The sequence below is a fragment of the Pinus tabuliformis genome, chromosome X, assembly GCF_031772625.1.
Source record: "Pinus tabuliformis cultivar Carrire ecotype Pingquan chromosome X, CPIR1, whole genome shotgun sequence".
Lineage (NCBI taxonomy): Eukaryota > Viridiplantae > Streptophyta > Pinopsida > Pinales > Pinaceae > Pinus > Pinus tabuliformis.
Genome location: NC_142308.1, coordinates 331,385,944 through 331,410,442, shown reverse-complemented (window position 1 = coordinate 331,410,442; position 24,499 = coordinate 331,385,944).

Genomic DNA, 24,499 nt, shown 5'->3' with positions numbered 1-24,499 from the left:
AATGTTTCAAATGTTCTTGGTCAGATTTTGAAAAAGGTGTAAGGTCATCTAGGTAAACAACTAAAAAGTCATGAATCTCTTTGGCAAAAGCAATATCCATTGCTCTCTGAAATGTAGCTCCTGCATTTTTCAATCCAAAAGGCATTTTGACATATTTGAAGGTTCCCCATGGGGTTGTAAATGTTGTTTTATCCTGATCATCAGGGTGGACAAGGATCTGATTAAATCCTGAGAATCCATCAAGTAATGAGATTCTTGAAGCCCCCACCACTCTTTGGAGAATGTGATCCATTTTGGGCAAGGGATAATTGTCTTTGAGGGAAACTTGATTCAAATTCCTTAAATCAACACAAAGCCTAATTTCACCAGTTTTCTTTCTTGTAGGGACCAAATTTGAAATCCAATCAGAAAACCTGATTGGGGCTATGATACCTGCTTTAAACATTTTTTGTACCTCTTTCTCCATTGATGGGAGAAGCATAGGGTTGATTCTCCTTAATTTTTGTTTGAATGGCTTTTGATTTGGCTTGAGAGGGATGGTGTGTTGAATGACAGAGGTGTCATAGGATTTTAAATCCTCATAGCTCCATGCAAACACATCTTGGAACTATTTAAAGAGGTCAACATACTTGGGCTTCTGGTCAGGAGGTAAAGATGCAGACAGTTTTATTATCTTGGGTTCCTCAGTAGTCCCAATGTTGCATTCTTCTATGGCAGTATTAAGGGGTTGCATTTTTGGTTTCTAAGGAATATCATTGGAATAAAAAATGTCCTCTAAAGGAGTTAAGCCTGTTGGTAGAAAATTGTCCTTTAGTTGTATAACTTCGGCTTCAGCATCAGTTATTTCATCAAAACTAATTTGCTTGAGTTTTTGTATATTTTCGTTGTCAAAAGTTGTTGGATGAAGCATTTGGTTTGCTGTTTTGAGCGAAATAGTAGTTTGGTACTGTTCATCTAGTGGTTGTGAGTCTTTCACAGCATCAACATCAATGTTTAAACCTGAAAATTCTTGCTGCATAGTCAAAAAATTATTTATCTGTGTGTCATCCTCAAACACTTGCCAATCTTTGACATTGTTTGGGACAGAAGGTCTGTGTTTTATCTCAGCTGTAAAACAATGGTTGGGATCAAAAGGTAATTTGCAAGTACTAGCGAATGTGGCTAAGCTGTGTGCGTGAAGGTTGTGTGTCCTTGATATTTTGGTGATTTGAAATTCAGTGAAGGAATTGAGTATTTCAGCAGCAGCAGACCTGTATGTTCTCAGTCTTTTATCATTTGTGACAAAGTTGCCTTTTATTTGTTGGATAATAAGGTCTGAATCTCCCAAGATTGAAACCTTTGTGGCCTGTAAGGATTTTACCAGTTTGAGGCCTAGTAAAAGAGCTTCATACTCTGCCATATTGTTAGTACATCTGAAATTAAGCCTATAAGCTCGGCCTTCTGCATGATTGTTTTGTTTGTTATGAACCCATACTCCTGCCCCTGCCCCTAATTTATTGACTGATCCATCAAACTCAAGAAACCAAAGGATTTCTTGATCTAGGGGAGGGTTAGCAGTCTCTTTAGGACTTGGGATTGAAATCTGAAGGTCCTGTTTATCATCTGGTTTGTATTCTAGAACAGCTTTCTCAATCGATTGCTTGCTCTGAGTTTCTTGGAAATCTGATTGCTCATTTGTATACAGGTCTTGTTTAAGTGTGATAGATTGGTCATCATTTGTAGGGCCTGTATTATCATTGAACAAAATGAAAGAGTCCATGTCAGAATGGACTGCATATATGGGGAAGTTTTGAGGTTTTTCTTCACTACTCACCATGTATTTCATGAGTGTTTCTCTGTATAACCTCTTTGGTTGCCCGAAGACAGAGATGGTGGCATAGGACATGTCTAATTGTAGGGAGCCTTGGAGTTTAGCACCCCATGATCTTGACAACAACATTCCATATTTAGGTGGTATATCAGCAACCACCACATCCATTAAAATTGTTTTATTTGGGTATTGAACAAGGGAAACACACAAATCTTTTATCAGGCCTAGGCATTTGACTTGGCTGGAGTCAAATGAATATAGATCCTTATATGGTCTTGTGATGTCTAGATTCAGTCTCTCCATCACTGATTTTGGCATGAGGTTATGGGATGCGCCTGAATCAAACATTGCATTGTGTAATATTTTATCATGAATATGTAAGCTGACATAAAAAGGTAAAACTCCAGCACTTACTGTTTTCCCATCAACTTCTGGACCGAAAAGTAACTCAGGTGTATCATCCATTACATTGACATCATCTTTGTTGTGATTGAGTTGAAGGGATTTTCTGATTTGTTGTTTGTAAGTGTCATGTTTAGCTAGCTCTGAAAGAGGAATAGCTATCTTTAGTTTACCAATTTCAGCTTCTAAATCAAATGGTTTTTCTGATTGAATTTTGATATTTTGGTTTGCCATTCTTTCTTTATCAATTGACCTTTTAGAGTCATCCTCTTGGTTTCCTTCCTGATCTTGAGATTTATCTTTTTTACTCAACTGTTGAGAAGTGTTACTTGGATTATGTTGTAAAGGAGGTGTGCCCAGTGGTTGTTGATTTGAGGGATATTCTTCGGTTACATCTTCAACTGTCACTTCATTTGAAGGAGAATCTGTTTTGTCACTTGGATCTGCAATAGTGACTTTATCCTTTAACATTTTGGGTTGTTGTTTATCTTTTGTTTTCTCAGGCTGTGTCACATTTACAGTTCGGCTTCTCAATTTGTATTGTTTATGAACTTCAAACACTGCTGTGTCATAGCCTTGTTTGAAATCAAATGATTCACCTGATTTGGTTTGAAACTGATTGATATCATCATCCTCCTGATCTTCTTGGCTTAGGAAAACTTGCTGCTCATCATTTAAACCCATCAAATTAATGTGAGTATCATCCATTTGTTCTTTAGATGAGGATGCTTCAACATAGTTTTCTTGGAAAGGGGGTCTAATGTCTTGTTCTGGGCTTGCCCTTCCAGCATTGGGATTTTGATTCCTTCTAAAATTTGGGTTTCTAACAGGATTATTATGTGGTCCCTCCCATGATGACTTCCTCTCAACTGAGTCTACTCTATCCCCTAGTCTCTGCATACCGGAGATTATTGCATCTAATTTCTGGTCCATGCCTGAAGGCTCTTCTTTGAAGGTAGTTTTTCTTTCGGTTCTGGTCCTATTTCTCCTAGCTATCAAGTTGGCTTCTACACTCACTGCTATGTCTTGCATTTCAGCTAAAGTTCGAGGAGCTCTTTCTCTTAATTGGTATGCCATATCTGAATCAAACCCATCAGGAAAGGTGTATAGAGCTAGGTCAGGTGGGGGTCTGAGATTTTGGGGAATGGCATTGTAGACATTGTTGAACCGAGCACAATAATCCAAGACAGTTTCTTGGGGACCTCTTTTGATAGTATTGTATTCAGATAAAATATGAAGTGGATCCTTTTTCTTCTCCCATCTGTTGATAAAGGTTTGATACAGGGCCTCAGGGTCAGCGATGGAGTTTGCTGGGAGTGACCTAAACCATGTTCTTACATCTCCTGTTAGGCTTTGCACAAAAATTTTCATCCTAACCCCATCATCATCTATTTCATAATTTTCAAAGTAGTCCTGCATCTTCTTAGTATGTTGAAGGGCTGGATAAGAGCCAGTACCATCAAAATATGAAATCTTGCTTTGGTAGTCTTGGGGCATAGGACCTTGATTTGCAGGTAACTGCAGTGGAGCATATCTATTAGCCATGTTTGGTGGGATGATAGGGAAAACTGGGATAAATGGGACAAGTGGAGGAAAGGGGATGAGAGGGGTGTGTGTAGTTGATGGAGTGGCTGAAAGGATACCTTGTGAAGTGGATGACAAACTAGGAGATAATGGAACGGTGGTATGAAGAGGTAGAGAAGTCTTAGCAGGGGTAGGAATATTAATTTGGCATCCTGCTCCAGAACTTGAATCTGATAAAGTCCCTTCTGATTTGCGTCTCTTAAGGATTTTTGAAATCAAGTTTGGATTTTGGAACTCAGGTGATGGATCAGGGTCCGGGTTTGATCTTGTATGGTGAGTTTTCTTCTTAGGCGCCAGCTTCTATGATGTGTCTATGGGGGATTTTCTGAGAAAGGTTAATCTTTGAAAAGGACCGATCAAGTATAGATCAACTGTATGGGACTTAAGACTGCATAAAAATTGACTGAGGCAGCTTTTATATACTCCTGCAAATGTAAAGCAAAGGCAGTTTCCAAGGCTGTCTGGCTGTGACTCAGACTTTATCTACAGTATTAAGCATCAAACAGAGATTTATGAAAATATTCAGGTCCCCAGTGGAGTCGCCATTTATGTTAACACCCAGGTTGTTCCCTTTGACTCCCAAGGGAATACGGCCGAGGTAACCACTAACCAAGCTTTGGATTACAGGTTCTAGCCTGCCTGTAACCAGAGAGGGCTCTCTCTATTAGATTTAACTTTGTTTTGTGAAGATTTTAGGCTAGTTATGATGCAAGTTTTGTTTGAAGTTTTGGTTGTGTACTGTTGTTCTGAGAAGGGCATGAAAGCTTCAAAGAGATGTTAGTCCATTGGGCATATGGAGTCCAATATTGAAGAAAGCCTTGGTGCCTGTGATGAAGAAAGATTTACCGCAGAGCTAGATAGCTATTTATGACACATATTTTGATTTTGGAAAGGAAACAGTAAGAAATACTGAAATAAACCAGGAAAGGCAGCATAGAATTCTTTCACAGTGTAATCAATAAGTTGAATAACAGATTCCACTCAGTAGCATACTAGAATTACTGAACAGATACTGTCATGGATTTAGAGTGAGTTGGAGCATTTAAGAATTCCAACCAAACAAACCAAAAGTTGAAGAAAACATTTATAACAAGAAAGATTGAATTCAGGGTGTCTCCATGGACAAGTCCTGAGCTATTCTTTTTCTTTCTTGCTAAGTTCAGATAACATATATCACATAGAGACTAAACAGAAGATGAAACATAAACACAGTTAGGAAATACTTATTGTATCACGCTATAACACCAGAATTTTGCAGCAGTCAGTAGTTTCAACACAGCACGCATCAGCTAACCCAATTTTAGAAACCAACAGCTTCTTTGTATTATATTTCTCTGAAAAGTATACAGCCGAGTTCTCTCTTGAAACACTGAAGTAAAAACAACCCCCAAAAGAGCTGCGTGGGGGTGAATATATACAAAATATCATAAAAATATCTGAAGTATCAGTTATTGAGCAATAACTGCTTCCTACCAACTTTACAAAAATAGTGGTTACAGATTTTAATGCCTCTGGCATAGGTACACAACAGCTGTCTGCTGTTTTGTCAAATTTATTTGACTTTTTGGCCCATGGGCCGGATGAGCTTTTCCCCGACGGTTCCCGCTGGCTTTTGCCTTTTTTGTTGACACGTCATGGCACAGTCATCTTTCAAATTCCTGATCTGTAATTTCCAGGCCGTGACTGCTGATCTGTAATTTCCTCAACTGCTTGCTGGTTGCTGTGGGATGCCTTTAATCTGAATATTCAATTTAATCAAAGCAGAGTCCTGATCATATTCGTCCACCATTCATCAGTAGGCATTTGGTGTCTCTGCATCTTGTGTAATGTTTCATCAGCATCTGTATATTTGAAGTAATTAGGGGGCACTGCAAATAGATGATTGATTTCATGTTCTATGTAAAACAGATTCTCTAGTTTATCATACAATTCTTGTCCTGTAGGCGGCCCAATTCCCTCTGAAGTGCTAGATGGGGCAATCAACTGATCAGTGATGTAGTTGTTGACTCTTTTTACATATTGCTCATGAGGCAATAGCCTTCCTGCGCTGTTTACTAAATTGGGGAGTCCCCTGTCATATAATGCTGTGACCTTGGCACCAAAAGTATTTACCTCTGCTTGAATATCCTGACATTTTCTTTCTAGTGCCTGTACATAGTTTCTAAGGGTGAGTACCCTTTTGATCAGCAAAATTGTATCAGTTCTATCTCTGATACCCATGGTTGCTAGCTGTATGCCAGTTCTGTTGCTCAACACATTGATCATTCTAGTAGCTACATCTGGCATACTTCCTAGAGAAGCTCTGGCTTTTTGATTTTCTGCATAAGCCCTGCCCAGCAAATCCATTTGCTCATGGATGGTCTCTATATATTGCCATTGGTCTGTGATTGATTGACCAATCTTTAGCCATATGATTTTCTTGAGCTCCGTTATTGCTTTGCCCATGGTCATCTCTTTCTCAAGCTCTTTGATTTTTCTTTCCAGGGTCTTTGCTTCCCTTGTCTTTTCTGCCACCTGTTGCTTAGATTTATCATATTTCTCATTAAGTGTGGCCAATTTCCCCTTGGTTTCATTCAGCTCTGCCATCTGGGCTTCTAGGACTTGAATCTCCTTCATCATCTTCTGCACGTCTAGGCTTGGAGCCTGTTCTGGTGCCGTTGCTAGTGCTGATGTTGATGGAGCTATTTCAGCTGTCTGCCCTGTGGGAGGAATGATAGTTTGAGGGGACTCCTCAAGGTTTATGACTTGCTGAGGGGGCTGAGATGTCTGGCCTACCTCTTTCTACTTTAGTGCCTCTTGCAGTGCAGCCTCTGTTTCTACCAATTTACCTTCTGTTTGGACCAGTTGCTTATGTAGTGTTAGCAGCATGGCTGCTACATCCTGGTCTTTCCTCTGCTGAGCAACCTCTTCTGTTTGAGGGTGAAGGGTTGCTGGGATCTTCACCATCTTTCTCAAAGCTGCAATATCTGCATCTCTTTCTTTTAGCAGTGCCTGCACAGCTTTGGGATCCTTTGGGTCATGCCCAAGCTCTATAATTATATCCTCCAGAGACCTGATCCTGTTGTCTTTAGCCTGGGAGGATGCCTTTTCTAACTCAAGTTGGGCAGTTGTATTATGCAGACTGTTTTGTAATTTGTGTGCCAGGAAGGTCTTGTCTGCCAGAGTTGTATAGACCATCTCACCCGTTTGCTTGTGAAGCTCTATTTGGTCCATTGGGTGGATGTCCTTTGCAAATATTTCCAAGTTTGTCCTTATGTAGTCTGCAGCTGACTGTGGCTGTAGCATAGTAGGCATAAAGTGGCTCATGGTCATCTTGCCTTCAGCGATATCATATGCTGACATAAGCCTCTGCTGGTTGGTGGGAGCCATCTTAAGTAAGTGATTGTAGAGCTGCAACCTCACTGGTTCATTCCTAGCCTTAATGTCTATGAATTGTTTCTTGATGCTAGATTCTGCTTTTCTTTGCTGTCCTGAGGAGCTGACCTCTCCTCCCAGTGGTCTTTGCTGTTCCTGCTGAAAGGAACTTGCTGATGCCTCAGTACTTGGGGGGCCCATACCCATGGATGGACCAACAGGCATCTCTTCCTCTGAGAAGGGATTAAGCCTTTGTCTTTTCTCCCCTTGTTGGCTTGCTGATGTGGTGGGGGGAGTGTCTTCTTGTCTATCTCTCTTTTTTCCCCTCTCTTCATTGATGGGAGTTTGGAGCACAGAAGTGTCCACTGCTGTATTTTGTGCTTGGGGCTCCTTTTCTTGAGCCTGTTGCTCTGTAGGTCCAGGGGCTTCTGCCATTTCTTCCTGCTGCTCAGGCTGATCCTTTTGCTGTCCTTCAGGGGGTGGCTGCTCCTGCTCTTTTTCTTTTTCTCTAACTGAACTTACTGCTTGTATGGTAGTCTGGGCTGCCTTTTGTGGAGCTGTAGATGATGAAGCAGCTGCTCCAACTTGAGTGCTGGGGAGAGAGAAGACCTGTGCATAATGTTGCAAGTCAGCCTCCTTTTCAATGTTTTTAGCAGCTCTTTGTGCTAACTCTTCTCTAGTGGTTGCTTCCTCTAGGGTACCTTCTTTCCATATCAATTGATTGGCATATTTTTCAATATGTGGCAACCTGAGGTGATCATAACTAGCCAATCTATATTTGACCCTTCTAAGGCTGATGAAATGATTGGGATCATAGGGTACCCAAAGGAAACTGGTTTGCAACCCAAGGCTCTCTAATATTTTGTCTGCCTCTTGCCAGTCCTCTTCCCTTTTGTTGTAAATAAATGGACCTAACTGGTCTTTTACCTTTAGTTGTGTTTTCTTGTTCTTGCTGTGGAAATGGACCATATCAGCATTTCCAAACTGCCTGAAATACTCTAAGGCAAACAGTCTCATGGGGACATATCTTGGTAGCCTGTATGGGGCTAGCTCACACCCATATATCCTTATTACTGTATGGTTTTGGTAAAAGTACCAATCCCCAATGCTGTAGACTTTTGAGAGCTGGAGAACCCTCTGCATCTCATCTGTTAATCTGGGAGGAGGTGAGCTCAATAGCAAGGACATGGCTGGATGAATGAAAAGGTCTATGAATTCGTAGTAATTATAGGGTGAAAAAGACACATTATGGAAGATGGAAGACCAAAACACCACAGACCTTTGATTTCCTTGTGCATCTAATCTTTTGACAGGAAAAGGGAACTGGTCATGCTGATTGAATAGGAGCAAATGGTAAATGTAGGAAGTGTATCTGAACACCCTCTCCCTATCCAAATTCATCAATTGTTCATGCATCTTGTTGGCAATGTATGCAGCATAATCATAGCAGACTGAAGGAGGCTTTCCAGGAGAAAACATGGCCATCAAAACCAGAACAGTCTCATCTACATATTCAGTTGAATTGTACCCCAAGATATAACTTATCATGTCCACCATATCCCTGCCCAACTCATTGAGATACACATGAGAGATAGGAGGAGACCTTATAGATTGAGAGCCTGATTTAAGGAATAACTGATTGATCTTAGTGATTTGGGCATTGGACAGCTTGCCCCCTTGTTCTATCAAGTTCAACATGGATAAAGGAGTCAGTTTCTTTGTAGTCTGGAAGTGCAACATTTGCCTTATGGCCTCAGGGGTGATATGGAACAAAACTGAGCCTGAAGGATTAAGTACAGCCCTCTGAGTTGGGTCATAATTGGCAGAGCATTGGTGGATCAGGTCTGGGAATACATTGACCTGAGGAAGCCTAAAAATGGGAAGGAAGGAGTCCCAAATACCCAGGATGTCAATTCCATTCATATGTTTTGCTTTCAGCTCATTGAGTAAATGAATTTGATATTTGCTTTGCATTAAAACTGTCTCCATCATCTGGTAATCCCTATCTGCCAGGGCCTGCCATTCCAGCTCCATATGCGGGGCATTTAAAGGGGCAACATTCAAAGCCACCGGTGTTTCCATGGTCAGAATGTGTTTTTAATACAATTTATGACCAACTTCGGGCAAATGCAGTTCCGCGCAGCATTTTTAGGTAAACTTGCAGGTTTACGGTCTTCTTAAGGATAATTGAAGTGAAATTGGGCACAATTGGCCGGTGTAAGAGTAATTGACTTGTTTACAAGGCGTAGCAGGTCGAATTCTCCAGCAAAAATGGGCAATTCACAGGTTTCTAGCAAATGCAGGACGGAACAGAATAAGCAGGCGGAGAATATGGTAAGTACCTGGTCGTGGAGCGACAACAGACCTCGGTTGAAGTCAATTTGGAGGCGGCAGCAACTGTGGAGTGACCTTCAGTAGGTTGGCGGCAGCAATGGACGTAAAATACATGCAGAAGGCAGAGTGCTGTTTTGTGAAAAAGTGCGAAAAAACGATGAATTTCGGCCAAATATGGGCAATTTTGGCTTTGGCGCGCTTTTTCCGGATGACGTCGTCGGGTGGGGTCAAGTACGGAAGGGTGACGTGGCGGTCTGTGAGTGGTCCACGGGGACTGCTGAGGTGGCGGACAGCTCGGATCCATGGCGGGCGGGGCGGCGATGCGATGGTGAGTTGGCATGACGTGGACGTGACGTGGAAGTGACGTTGGCATGACGGGGTAAGCGGTATACGGAAGGCGGTAAGTGGTTTGATCGGACCGCTCTGGATACGGTCGTGGTATTGTCAGAGGGTGGCCCGATCCAATAGTTTTGAGATGCGCGTCCTCGCCCATACGTCAGCCTACGTCAAATTTCAGGACGTAAAGGGGGGACGTTGGGGCCGCTTCGAAATGGCAGAGAGCCGTCGGATGGGAAAGCCCAGATCCGACGGTTGGCGGGAGGCCAAGATAATAGGACGATACGGACGGGCGACCAGATTAAATAAATAATATTTATTAATATTTGCGCCCGGCGGAACTTTAGGATTTGATGGAAATGTGGGTTTTTCAGCGTTACGGGTAAAAATGGGTTAAAGGGGTTTATTTACAAAATGATGATATGGCTATTAAACCAAGCGGGCCTTGGTTTAATCCCAGGATTTAACCTTTCGGCGCCTTTTAACCATGCTCTAATGTTTTAGCGCTGAACCACTTAAAACCTTGCATAAAGCTATATTGCTTGGGAAAGGGGGATATATACAAATTTGGGGTTTTTATGTAGGATTAACATAGTAATAGGGGAAATGGGGGTATAGGGAGTTAAATAATAAGAAATTAGGAGTTAATATGAATGGAAGAGGTGGATGAGGGGATAAAACACTAAGTTTTATATGAAATCAACTTAGTTTAGGGAGTAGATCAGAATGAAAAGATTTTTACACAAGAAATGTGGATATGGCATATAATACAAGTGAAAATAGGATGTTAGCAAGACTTTTGATAGGGAAACTTGGGAAGTTAGACATGCTTCATCCTGATGCTGTAAAATGATGGAGAAGAGGACCCTCTCTATCCAATGATGTTTCCCTTGCCTTAGACCAACAAAATGAAAGAAATAATACTTCTGCAACCCCATCTACCTACCCATCTACTTGCCTAGCATTTTTTGTTCTTCATAGAGGATGCACTTGGACCAGCAAACCCCCATTTGTTCTTTTCTTTTCTTTTTGCATTTTTCTTTTATTTTTCTATCTAGAACTACCCTTATTGCTTCCAAGGCCCCAGATTAAGCAGTTGGGAACCTTAATTCTCTACCTAACTACTAGTCTGCCAAGATTAAACAGTTTGGACAGACTTCTTTCTCTATTCTATAACAAAAAATTGAAACATGGCATGATCCAGCTTAGGCTGTTGGATCACCCATCCAAAATTGGGGCAACATCAAGCTATGTACAAAATGATTTTTCATAGAAATATGAGATCTTTGCATCACCAAAGCAGAGCATATTTGGAATTTCCTTGCCAATCATGAAAGATGAAACCTATTGGTATAGGTAGATAACATGTACAACTATCAAAATTTGGTTATCTGTCTATTCCCTCTCTTTATGAAGAGCTTTTTGTCTTCAGTCGATGATACCCTGATGGAAAATATGTTCTATTAAGAGTGAGTGTTGGTGAAAACACAATGCTTTCACTTTTAACTAGTACCACCTACTCTAACCGGGTTCTTTTGGGTTAACCCTTGTCAACTTAGTCAAGTAGAGTTAGGTGAGGGGGAAAACCTTAACAAGTATGTCAAAGGTATATATAAAATACTTATTTGAAGGGACAACCTTTTCTGCTCTCAATAAGTTGGGATCCCTCTTCCACCTCTGAAATAAATAAGTGCCTATGCACAATCCTTTAAAAATGAAAAAAATGAAAAATGAAAAAATAAATAAGGCAAAAGAAGAGAAAGGCTTCCTACGCAGAGAGGTGATGCAAGAAACTCTACCAGAGTAGTGACCAGGCTCGATGGAAGTGGAGTGATGCTTGTGTTCTTGTGTGACTCCACCAAGGTATTATCCAGGCCTGTTGGCAGAGAAGAAAAACCAGAGATGAAACTAAAACTTTGACAGTCATATTACTTGTGCATCAATATACCCCTCATCCCCAGTCGAAACAACTCAGTTGAATTGGCTTTGTATGTGTGCTAACCGATCAAGAGAATGGTAGGGACTCCATCTTTCACTCAAGCTAGTGAGGAAGCCATGGCGATTAAAGAATCAAACAATACTTCTGGAAGAGTTAGACTCACTTTCATGAGACAAGGTCCATACAAAGAGCCGAAGTTCTACCAGTGTGTCACCAATGTTGTAGCGGCTACAACCACCCTCCAAAATTTTGGTTCGCATGCAAATTTCAGAGCCTACCATGGTTCTTCTTATCAATCATTCCTTGGTCACTTATTGGTAAGTTGATGATATCAAGCTCCTCTCCTTGATCTTAAGAGTTGTTCACATTCTCATATTTATGCAGCATGTGTCATCTTTGGGCATCAAGATTACCATTTGTCATGTAAAGGGAATTTTGTTCTGCTTCAAGAGGAAATCTTTGTGCGTATGGGTTGTTCTCATTACATAGACATGTTTCACACTCAATTCACACACTCTTGTCAGAAAGGTTGTTGCATCAAGCAGAGTATGTTTTATATGTTCTAGATGGTCTATGTTGTATCACTAAGTTTCCTGTGGGTGATCATAGTCAAGTTATATCACTGTTTACATTATTTTCACTGATCTCACACTTAACCAGTTTCCCGAGCAACCTAGCCTCATCCAGCTTTCTGGAACTGCACACTTTGCTTTTGCAACCCTCAAGCTTTTTCCCTTGCTTGCTGGAACTATACAATGCATAGGAACTCCAGCCTCCTTTGGCATCCAAAATTGCGCAATGGTTTCCTCCAATGTCCTTCCCTCAGCAAGAACACACTATCTCCAGAATCTGCGCAATGTTGTCCCTTAGCTGCCCAGTCTGTCTTGCAACCTAAAACTGTGTAGATGTGTCCTCCCGGGACCCCATCCCGCAACAGTGCCTTGCATTAAGAAACTACATAGGATTGTCCCTTTGCTGCCCAGACTGTCTTGCATACATAAATTGCTCATAGGTGTGCTCCCATGGGTCCCATCCCATAGCAGTGTTTTGCATCTCAAAACTGCAAAGTGTTATCCTAGCTGTCCGGTCTGCCTTGCATCCAGAAACTACGCAGAGGTGTCCTACTAGGATATCATCCTGACATCATTCATTGCCCAATGAAACTGCACAGATCTGTTAACACCCAGGTTGTTCCCTTTGACTCCTGAGGGAATACGGCCGGGGTAACCACTAACCAAGCTTTGGACTACAGGTTCTAGCCAACCTGTAATCAGAGAGGGCTCTCTCTTTCTGTTTTTTGTTTTTGTTCTTGAGGATTTTAGGCTAGTTATGAGGTGGGAGTTTTGATTTAAATTTTGGTTGAATGATGTCTTCCAGTAGCTAAGATGAGATCTTCAGAGAGTTTTAGTCCATTGGGCAATGGAGTCTGTGATTATGGGTTGTTTGGAGTATTAAGTAAGATTTCTTAAAACTGCAGGGCCATTTAGATATATCATGAAACAAACTTAAAATTGTGATGATGAAATATTATTAACCAGTGAAAGGAAACTAAGAGTTTTTCACTAAGCTGGTGATGTGAGAAAGAGATATATCAACCAGGAGCAGATTTGAATTCCTGAATAATAGTCACTGTGAAGTTTTAGTCTGAAGGTGAAGCAATTAAGAATTACACTTTCATAACTAATACTTAGAGGAAAACATTCATAACAGCATAGATTGAGTTCAGGGTATTCAATGAACAAATCCTGAAACTATTCTTTTTATGTGCTATTAAACTATGAAATATAGAGCATGAACGGATTATGAAAGAATGAAATACATAACAAAAGGGTTCAAGAAAACTTATTGTGCCATGAAATATACAGGAATCCTGTAGCAGTAAGCCATCACACCACAACACATCAAACAACTCAGAACTTTGGAAATTCCATCAGCTCCCTGTATTAAAACTCTGAAATTTACAGCATAGGTTCTTTAGAAGAGAAAATCAACAACCCCAGCAAGCTTATGCGAGGGGATATATATACAATCGGTTTTTACAAAATATCTGAACGCTGAGTCATTTACTCAATAAATGCGTTCACCAACTTTCAGAATAGCAGATAAGAGAGTTATTGCTACTCTAAATATACAATAAATAGCCTTCAGTTCTGTCAGAAACCTTTTTGACCTTTGGAGGCCACTGAGTCGGTTGAGCGATCTGCATTAATTCTGAATGATATGCCTTTAATGTTCTGTCATGCTGTAGCTTTCTCGGCCCTGTCATCTGTACCTGTCAGTGTTGCTTTGGTGGCCAAATTGCTTTGCTGAGTTGGTTCAACCCACTCTTTTACAATCATAGTGGATGTATCACCTGTCTGAACATGCTGATTTGTATTTTTGATGTAAAAATTTGAAAAAAACCTGTTTGTTCACAGCAATGTTTGTATCATGCTGGTCCACCATTCCTGTGTAGGCAACTGATGCCTCAAAATTGTGCCTAGTGTTTCATCTGCCTCCGTATATTTGAAGTAATTAGGAGGCACTTCAAACAGATGCCTGATCTCGTTCATGATAAAAAACAAATTTTCTATTTTTTCATAGAGGCTTTGCCCAGATGCAGGCCCTGTTTCCTCTGGGGTACTTGATCCAGCAATGATCTAATTTGTGGCAAATGTATTTACCCTTTTTGCATAGTTTTCATGGGACAACAATCTACCTGCACTGTTTAGTAGGCTAGGAAGGCCTCTGTTGTGCAATGCTGTGAACTTCTCTGTGAACTTGTTCACCTCTGTTTGCATTTCCTGGCACCTTCTATCCAGTGTTTGTACCAGATTTCTCAATGTGAGGACCCTTTTTATCAGTAGGATGGTGTCAGTTCTATTGGTGATTCCTATTGCTTCCAGCTGCGGGCCTATGTGGTTATTGAGGACATTGATCATCCTGTTGGCTATCTCAGGCATAGTGCCTAGAGATGCCCTTGCTCTTTGACTCTCCTTGTGTTCCCTGCCTATGAGGTCCATGTGCTCATGAATGTTTTCTATGTATTTCCATTGGTCAGTTATGGATTGACCAATATTGGCCCACAGGACTTTCTTAATCTCAGCCACAACCTTGTCAAGGGAGAGCTCTTTCTCTAGTTCTTTTATCTTTTTCTCCAGAGCTCTAACTTCCCTTGTTCTTTCAGCTACAGTTTGCTTAGATTTGTCATATTTTTCATTCACTGTGGCCAATTTCTCCTTGGCTTCATTCAGCTCTGCCATTTGGGCCTCTAGAGCTTCAATCTCTTTCATCATCTTCTGCATATCAAGGCTGGGTGCCTGCCCTGATGTTGTTGCTGGTGCTGATGTTGATGGGCCTGTTTCAGCTGTCTGTCCTGTGGGAGGAGTGATAATTTGAGGGGGCTCCTCAAGGTTGATCACTGGCTAAGGGGGCTGAGATGTCTGGCCTCCTTCCTTCTGCTGCAGGGCTGCCTGTAATGCAGCCTCTGTTTCTACCAATTTTCCTTCTGTTTGCACCAACTGTTTGTGTAGTGTTAGCAGCATGGCTGCTACATCTTGGTCCTTCCTCTGTTGTGCAACATCTTCTGTTTGAGGGTGAAGGGTTGCTGGAATTTTTACCATTTTCCTCAAGGCTGCTATATCTGCATCTCTTTCTTTTAGTAGCGCCTGTACAGCTTTGGGATCCTTTGGGTCATGCCCAAGCTCTATAATAATATCTTCCAAAGACCTGATCCTGTTGTCTTTGGCCTGAGAGGATGCCTTTTCCAATTCAAGTTGGGCAGTTGTATTATGCAGACTGTTTTGTAATTTGTGTGCCAAGAAGGTCTTGTCTGCAAGAGTTGAATAAACCATCTCACCCGTTTGCTTGTGAAGCTCTATCTGGTCCATTGGGTGGATGTCTTTTGCAAGAACCTCAAGGTTGGTCCTTATATAATCTGCAGCTGACTGTGGCTGCAGCATAGTAGGCATGAAATGACTCATAGTCATTTTCCCCTCTGTTATGTCATATGCTGACATAAGCCTCTGCTGGTTTGTGGGAGCCATTTTGAGCAAGTGATTATACAGCTGGAGTCTAACTGGCTCATTTCTCTTCTTGATGTCAATAAATTGCTGCTTTATGCTTGATTCAGCTCTCCTCTGCTGGCTTGAGGAGCTGACCTCTCCTCCAATTGTTCTTTCTTGTTCCTGTTGAAAGGAACTGGCAGATGCCTCCATGCTAGGGGGGCCCATACCCAAGGATTGCCCAATAGGCATCTCCTCTTCAGAAAGAGGATTTAATCTCTGCCTTTTCTCCCCTTGATTTGTTGATGTGGTGAGGGGAGTTTCCTGCTCTCTATCCCTCTTCCTGCTTCTTTCTTCATTTAGTGGAGTTTGGAGCACCGAGGCCTCCACTACTGTTTCTTGCCTAGGAGGCACATTTTCTTGAGCCTGCTACTCTGTAGATATGGGAGCTTCATCCATTTCTTCTTGCTGTTTGGGCTGCTCCTTCTGCTGTTCTGCTGTAGGGGGTGGCTACTCTTGTTCCATCTCTTTTTCTTTACCTTTACTGGCAGCCTTAAGAGTAGTTTTAGCTGCCTGCTGGGGGGCTGTAGAGGATGAGGCAGCTGCTCCAAGTTGCACTTGATAAGAAGAGGAAACCTGCCCACAAGTTTCCAAGTCAGCTTCTTTCTCAAGATTCTTTGCTTCTTTATGTAGTATTTCCTCTCTAGGACTTGCTTCCTCTAATGTGCCCTCTTTCCATCTTAATAAATTGGCATATTTTTCAATGTGGGGCAGCCTGACATGATCATAGCTGGCCAATTTATACTTGACCCTTCTAAGGCTAATGAAGTGATTTGGGTCATAGGGTATCCAGAGGAAACTAGTTTGCAATCCAAGGCGTTGCAGGATCTTGTCTGCTTCTTGCCATGCCTCTTCTCTTTTATTATAAATGAATGGGCCTAGCTGATTTCTTACCTTCAGCTATACCTTCTTGTTTTTGCTGTGGAAATGGACCATGTCTGCATTTCCAAACTGCCTGAAATACTCTAAGGCAAAGAGTCTCATAGGGACATATCTTGGCAGCCTATATGGGGCTAATTCACAGCCATATATTCTGATCACTGTATGGTGTTGGTAGAAATACCAATCTCCAATGCTGTAGGCCTTTGAGAGCTGGAGAATCCTTTGCATCTCATCTGTTAATCTTGGAGGAGGGGCACTCAGCAGCAAGGACATGGCTGGATGGATGAACAGGTCTATGAATTCACAGTAATTGTATGGTGAAAATGATATATGATGGAAAACTGAAGACCAAAACACTACAGACCTTGGGTTCCCTTGGGCATCAAGCTTCTTGAGAGTAATAGGGAAGCTATCAGGCTGATAGAATAGGAATAAGTGATAGATGTAAGATGTATATCTAAATATCCTTTCCCTCTCTAGATTCATCAATTGCTCATGAATCTTATTGGCAATGTAGGCAGCATAATAATAGTGAACAGCAGGGGGCTTCCCAGGGGAGAAGATGGACAGCATGGCCATAATAGTTTCATCAGCATCCTCAGATGTCCTATAACCCAGGACATAACTGATCATATCCACAAGCATCCTGCCCAACTCATTGAAATATACATTTCCTATGGGAGGGGTCCTCACAGTTTCAGAGCCTGGTTGAACAAATAACTGATTGATCTTTAAAATTTGGGCACTAGACAGCTTGCCTCCTTTCTTTAGCAAGTCCATCATGGAGAGAGGAGTCAATGGCCTTGAAGTTTGAAAGTGTAGCATTTCATTTATGGCCTCAGGGGTGACATGGAACAAAACTGAGCCTGAGGAATTGAGGACAGCTCTCTGACAGGGGTCATAGTTGGCACTGCATCTGTGTATCAAGTCAGGGAGGATATTGACTTGAGGGAGATTAAAAATAGGCAAGTTTGAGTCCCAAATCCCCAGAATATCATTCCCACTGAGATGTTTGGCTTTAAGGTCATTGAGTACATGAATGTGGTACTTACTATATTCTGGGATTCCCTCTGCCATTTGGTAGTCTCTGTCAGCCAAGGGCAGCCACTCTAGCTCTCTCTGTGGGGCATTAAGAGGTGTAACATTCAATGCAACTGGTGTCTCCATGGTCAATTGGTATTTAGAATTATATTTGAACTTGTTTATCTGGGCTTAGCAACACAGAGCAATTAATCTTGCAGGAACAGGGCAATTTGCAGGGAAAACAGGGTGGATTATGGTGAAAACAAGTTGGAATACTCCCGAGAAGGTCTAATGAGCAAATGCTGGGGCTTAACAGTTGTTTTCCCGGTGGAGTTGTGTAGCAGAGCTTTTAGTTTGCGACTGCACAAACAGACTGTATATTCGTGGAAATTGGACACAATGGGGAGTTTTGCAGGTGAAATTGGGCTTACAGTGTGGAGGAAAAGCATTGGTTCATGAGAATTTCTGGAATTTACTGTGTTTTTCTCCTCTTCCTAGTTTGTTTTGGTGAATTATACACAAAACCAGGTGCGGAGGGGAGATTTTGGTAAATACCTGGTAAACTCTGGCAATGGCGGTCAATGCAGGCGAATTGAGGGCGCCCACGATCCTTAAGTCAATTTGTTGCAGGTTGGCGGCGAGGACGTCGTAAAATACATGCAGAGAGCACAATAGTTGCTTTGTCAAAAATGAGAAAAAACGCGAATTTTGGCAAAAATATGGACATTTTGGACTTTTGGCGCGTTTTTTGGATGACATCAGCATGACGTCATTGGGTGGGGTTGGGTATGGAAGGGTGACGTGGCGGCCTGTGAGTGGTCCACGGGGACTGATGAAGTGGCGGACAGGTCGGAGCGATGGCGGGCCGGGCGCTGACGTGACGCTGAGGTGGCATGACGTGGGCGTGGCGTGGGCATGACGTGGTGAGCGGAATTGGCAGAGCGGTAAACGGTAATTTCGGACCACTTATTGTACGGGGGCAGTATTGGCAGGCGGCCTCTCGATATAACCTGGGAGCGACGCGTGGCACTGCCCTGACGTCATGGTCTGACATTTTTCGGGAGGTAAAGTACCGCCATCGGGGGCGGTCCGATATCAATGTGGGCCGTCGGATGGGAAAGCCCAGATCCGACGGGCGACGGGTTGCCAAGCTGAAAGGACAATACAGCGGGACCCGACGGCATTTTTTAATGATTTTCTTTGTTTTTGGTGAAATGCCCAATATAACCCAAACTTTGGATAGGCGGAAAAGTGGGTTTTTGCAATGTTTTAGCTGGCGGAAATGGGTTTTTGGCATTAATTCACAAAATGGGGTTAGGGCTATAAATCAAGCAGATCTTGATTTAATCCCAATACATAATATTAGCGCTGTTTGGCCTTAGCGCTTTGATTTCTTTGTAGTTCGACCCTTTAGGACTATTAGGCTATATTGCCTAGGGGAAGGGAATATACATATTTTTAGGGTTTTTGTACACAATAGTGTTATGGTAATAGGGAAAGGGAAACATAGGGAATTAAATGTAGATAAAGTTAGTAGTTAATGTGGGAGGGGGATATGAATGAAAGGTGGTAGACACTAAGTTTTAGGGAACCAACTTAGTTAGGAGAGTAGATCAAAATGAAAAGACTTTTACACAGGAAATGTGGCTCTTTATGCAACAAGGATGAATCAATGAGTTTGATTTCTCTCATGACCAAAGGTGGTATTGGGATGTTAGCAAGGAATGTGATGGGGCATGATTGGGAAGTTAGACATGCTTCATTTTGCTGCTGCAAAACTGCTGAATAAGAGATCTGCACTGGCACCATGTGTTTCCCTTTGCTTAGGCCAGTGATACAAAAGAAATCATGCTTCTGCAACCCCATCTACCTACCCATTCTATTGCCTAGCATTTTTTTGTTACTTCAAGGAGGGTGCACTTAGACTTGCAAACCCTCATGTGCCTTTTCTTTTCCTTTGGCTTTTCTTTTGATTTTCTATCTAAAGCTAGCCTTATTACTTCCAAGGCCCCAGATTAAACAGTTGGGAACCTTCATTCTCTACCTAACTACTTTATCTGCCAAGATTGAACAGTTTGGACAGATTTCTTTCTCTAGTCTACAACAAAAATTGAAACATGGCATGACCCAGCTTAGACTGTTGGATCACCCATTCAGAAGTAGGACAGCCTCAACCAATTGTAGATATGTGTCTTCCACAAGAATATGAGATCTTTACATCACCAAAGTAGATCATATTGGCACTTCCCCTGTCAATCATGAAAAATGAAACCTATTGGTATAGGCAGCTAACAAGATATATCTCTCAGTGACCACATGGAATGATGACATGCCATATGAATCTCAAGGAGTCAAGGAGAAAGACCAAGAAACCGAGTTATGACAAAGGATTGGGACCGCAAACAAACTCTGTCAGATGCATAACCATCTGGAGGGTAAGCATGGTAAGTAAAGAACACCTTTTTGAAGTACATCTCTTAGTCTAGATTGAAGTAGTATTGATCATCATCATATCATTCCGTATTCAATGACATGCATATTTGTGAATGCTAAAAGCCATTCCATGTGTTTCCTCTATTTGTTTTGTTTCCTTTCACTTGTCAGACCAATTGTCATCTTTTGACATTGTTGTGCCATGCTTGTAATATGGATCTGGAGATTTCAAAAGTTTGTCTTTATGTGTTTGGGTTATCTTAGCTATGTGAACACCCATCACACTCACACACAAAGTTGTAAGCACTGTCGCACAAGTGTCATCATGGTCGTCCAAAGGTCTATCCCAAGTTTTTCACTTGTCGCTTTCACCTATAGACATTCCCACTAAGGGTCATGCTTTGCTATGTTGTCCTGATGGTTAGTGTCATCATGTTGTCAGAGTATGATAAATGTGTGATTACAATATCGAGTCATCACAAGTTCGCTTGCTTCTTGCACTTAGCCAATTTTCCTGAAAATTTGTCGACCAGAAAAACCCCTTCAACCAGACCCCGACTGAGCTGCACTGCGCAGTATCAGCTCTTAGTGACCCTATTGTGCTGCCTAGAACTATGCAGTGCTTGAGGATGTCCTCTGAGGCAATTGCATTGTGAAATCCTGGAAGTGAGTAGGCTGTCTATCTACCAGAATTGCACAAAAGTTGTATCCAAGCCTGATCTAATCTGCATTTCCCAAAAGATTAATTACAAGCCTCCCTCTGGTCTACCGGAAATCTGCACTGCATTGTGACCTGGGGCTGCACTGTGTTACACAGTTTTTTGTCACGCCTCTCGCACTTCCTTGTGACATACCCTGAATTTCCTGAAACACTACCATCATGCAGTGTACTCATCCTGATATCTAACTCAAATCCTCCCTAAAACAATGATTGAAAAATGCCTTGAGCTTCCCTAAAGGAAATGGCTATAAAAAACTAATTATAGCATCATCGCTCCCCTGACACTAAAAACCACTATGCTCTCTAGTTACACTATACTAGCCCCGTGATGTGAGTGTGCTTTTGGCTTGGATACCAGTGATGATCCCTAAAAGGCAATTTTCCCAAAGCGAACAAGAAGCTTCGTGATTTAGAGGCTTCCAAAATGACGAGCTAGAGGTTGATCGGCATGGATGAGATCAAGTTCTCTCAACATGGCCTTTTGGTCTTATCCCTATGAGATACCTCCTCGAGATGAGTCTTTTGAGAGATCCTAACTCCCTTTCCCTGCCTATATATTCATCCTCTCCCATTCCCAAGTGGTTGGTCTTTGGCTATTTGCACCCTTATGCTGAGATTGTGCCTACATGCTACTCGTTTGGCTTGGAGGAGGAGTGCTTGGAGAGCTTGAGGTTGGAATTGGACATTCACTCAAGGAGAGCTTATTGACACCAAAGCTTGGTTGTATGCTTCCTCCTTTATTCTATTAATATATACAACTACTGTTCATTTTACGTAAATGTGTATGTTGATGTATCTTTTATCTTAATGCTCTTTGATCTGTTAAGTGGGTTACTTTAGATTATGTTATTTGTACTTGTATTCTTTGTTGTGTCTTGGTCTCTTGTGTAGGAATTCAAACACTGTGAGTAGTAGGACCGAGGCTGTGAAACGAGTGATTCAAGGTCTTCAACAAAGGAGGACATTATAGCATCAGAACAAGGTAGGCCATCTTCCTCGTCTCCTATTTTGATTGTAACTTAGGAAAGTTTCTAGTGGATTGTCACATAGCTAGTCCCACTCATTGGGCTAGAGGTATCATCTCTATCCGTAGAGAGTATTACCTAGACAAAAAAATGGCAACTCCACTGGGGATGCTATAGCCCTTTCCATCCAATCCTTCAATCAGATTCTATGATGAGTTTGACCAACCGTCAGTTTCTTGGTTTGTTTTCTTTTTTGTAGTTATTTACACCCACTGTTTATTGCTTGAGGACACTTAGTTTGATATGGTCTTGAAGATTGTTTATATTCCCTATTTTTCTCGCCCATCGCATGTTTAGTCTTAACAGTCGCACTGTCATCACTGCTTTTTTAATTACAGTTGCGTTGATTACCCTTGCATCGCTGCTTTTTTAATTATAGTCATGCTTATTACCCTTGCATCACCATTTTTCCTGTAACAGACACGATGATCCCCGAGGATAAGAAAAATTAGGGGTTTTCTTCTTGTTCTCAGTATTTTTCCCCCATTTCAATGATTTTCCAGTGTGTCTACAGTGTATTTGTCTTGGTTGTTGTGCTTGTATGACTGCAATTGTCTCTTAACTTTGTTAATGTGTGTTTGAAGCTTCATTGCTTTCTAGGGTTTCTAGGGCTTCTAGGTCACCCTCCACTTATTGTTTGGTCTGATTTCTTAAGATTGATTGCTTCCATTTAGGATTATTCCTGAAATCAGGACATCTTTTACAAGTTGCTTTTGGTTCATTGATGTGAAGTTGTTTTCATTAGTGTCAATTCATGTTTATGCTTTAAACATTTCTTTAGTTCCATTGTCAATCATAGATTACAAATTGTTTGCTCTGGTTGGATTGAAAGAAAGTGCTTGTTTTCATTCTTGTGTTTCAAAAAGAAAAAGTGAAAGATTTTGTCATTTAATTATTTTTGAGACATTTCTTGCATTCAAAACCATAAAGTGAAAAAAAGTTTCATTTTCATTTTCATTGATTGCATTTTCCCTTTGCTCATTGCATTAGTTTGAATTGATTGAATCAAAGTGAAAGAAAATCATTATTGCATCTTAGTGAAAGGAAAGTGATTTTTGTTTCTCTAGGATTGCATATTGGCATTGAATTTGGAAGACGGAAGTGAAAGTTAGTGAAAGGCATTTTTCTTGTTGCATCATTGTTTGAAATCTCTCCCCTTGATTAGTCTAGCTTTCATTGAAACGAAAAGTTTTTTTTATCATATAGCTACATCTTAGGTGTTTAGGTGACATCGTTTTGAGTCTTAAAACAAAAATTAATTAAAGATAAACTTAAAATTTACCTCGATTAACCTAACGAGAATTTGGAACTTAACGCAAACATTTAGAGGTCTAGGCTAGAGACGTGTTTCAGCATCTATAAACCTAGCAATTGTCCTTAACTGCTTGCATTGTATCCTGGGGGTGAAATCCCATTCTAGGATGGAAGTATATTGAAGGTTCTCTAGTACTTTCGGGTATATCGGAGGCACTTCAATATGGCAGGTATATCAAAATGCTCTCACCGAATGATCATGCATTAGACACCGCTAACACAGACTTGTGCTCCCCATACCGTCAAGTATATATTGGGAGACCCCACTAGGTTGCTAACCTTTAGCCACAAGTAACAGAGTCTGCCGCCTTGTAAACATGATACACCAAACATAACATTCAGGGAGATTGGCCACCGTACATTAAGTCATTGGTTTCGGCTAAGGTGTATATAGCGATTCACGGATACTTGGTAATCCATTTTGCCTAGATTACCCCTTTTTGATTTATTTTGACTAAAGTTCTAAGAATCAATTAATTGACTGTGGAAAAACATCCTTCATGTGGAAATACTCCTTAGTAGATCTTAGGTTGATACCAATGCAACATTTCTTGAGTCTACCAATCAAGGAAACCGCTCTAACGAGAATCCTAGTCCTTTTCCTTCTTTTGGAAATGTTGGTGCTTCCTATATGGAAACGTTGTCCCTTCCTGGATTGACCATTGGTTTGCCAGTTTGGTTATTTTTGACCTCAGTGATTCCTAGTGTCCAAAATTCTTTTCAATCGGGTTTTCCTCCACCTGAACAACATCAACCTCATGTTTATCCTAAAGTTGACCCCTTGCCTTCTTCGCATATTTCTTCACCCCTTTCTTCCTCTTCGCCTGGTGAAAGTCTAGATTTTAGTAACCAGGAAGTTAAGAAGAATAAGAAGCAAAATAAGCAATTGGGCAACCAAACAACTATTGTTACCGATTCAATTAATGAAGAAAAATCTGCCAACCAGCCCCAGAAAGTAAAATTACCTTGTATGTTATGTAAGGGTGGCCACCTTCTTCGAAATTGTCCCGGTATTCCCAAGGTCTTAGAAGTGTGGTCCATAGGTTCACATCGACCTTTGTCATCATCCTCTGGTGATCATGCTAGTGATAAAACTTGAACTAGTGGCAATAAAGCATATGTGAAAAAGGGAAAAGTCAAATTTCCCTGTAAATTGTGTGAAGTTAATAATCCCATTCACCTTTGTCCTCTTATGGATGAAGCTTCCAAAGAGTTGGAAAAACTTACTGCTTCCCAACCTTGTCTTCCGACTGGTTATCAGAATATTTCCCCTGATCCTTTGCTAGTTGATCAAGTGAT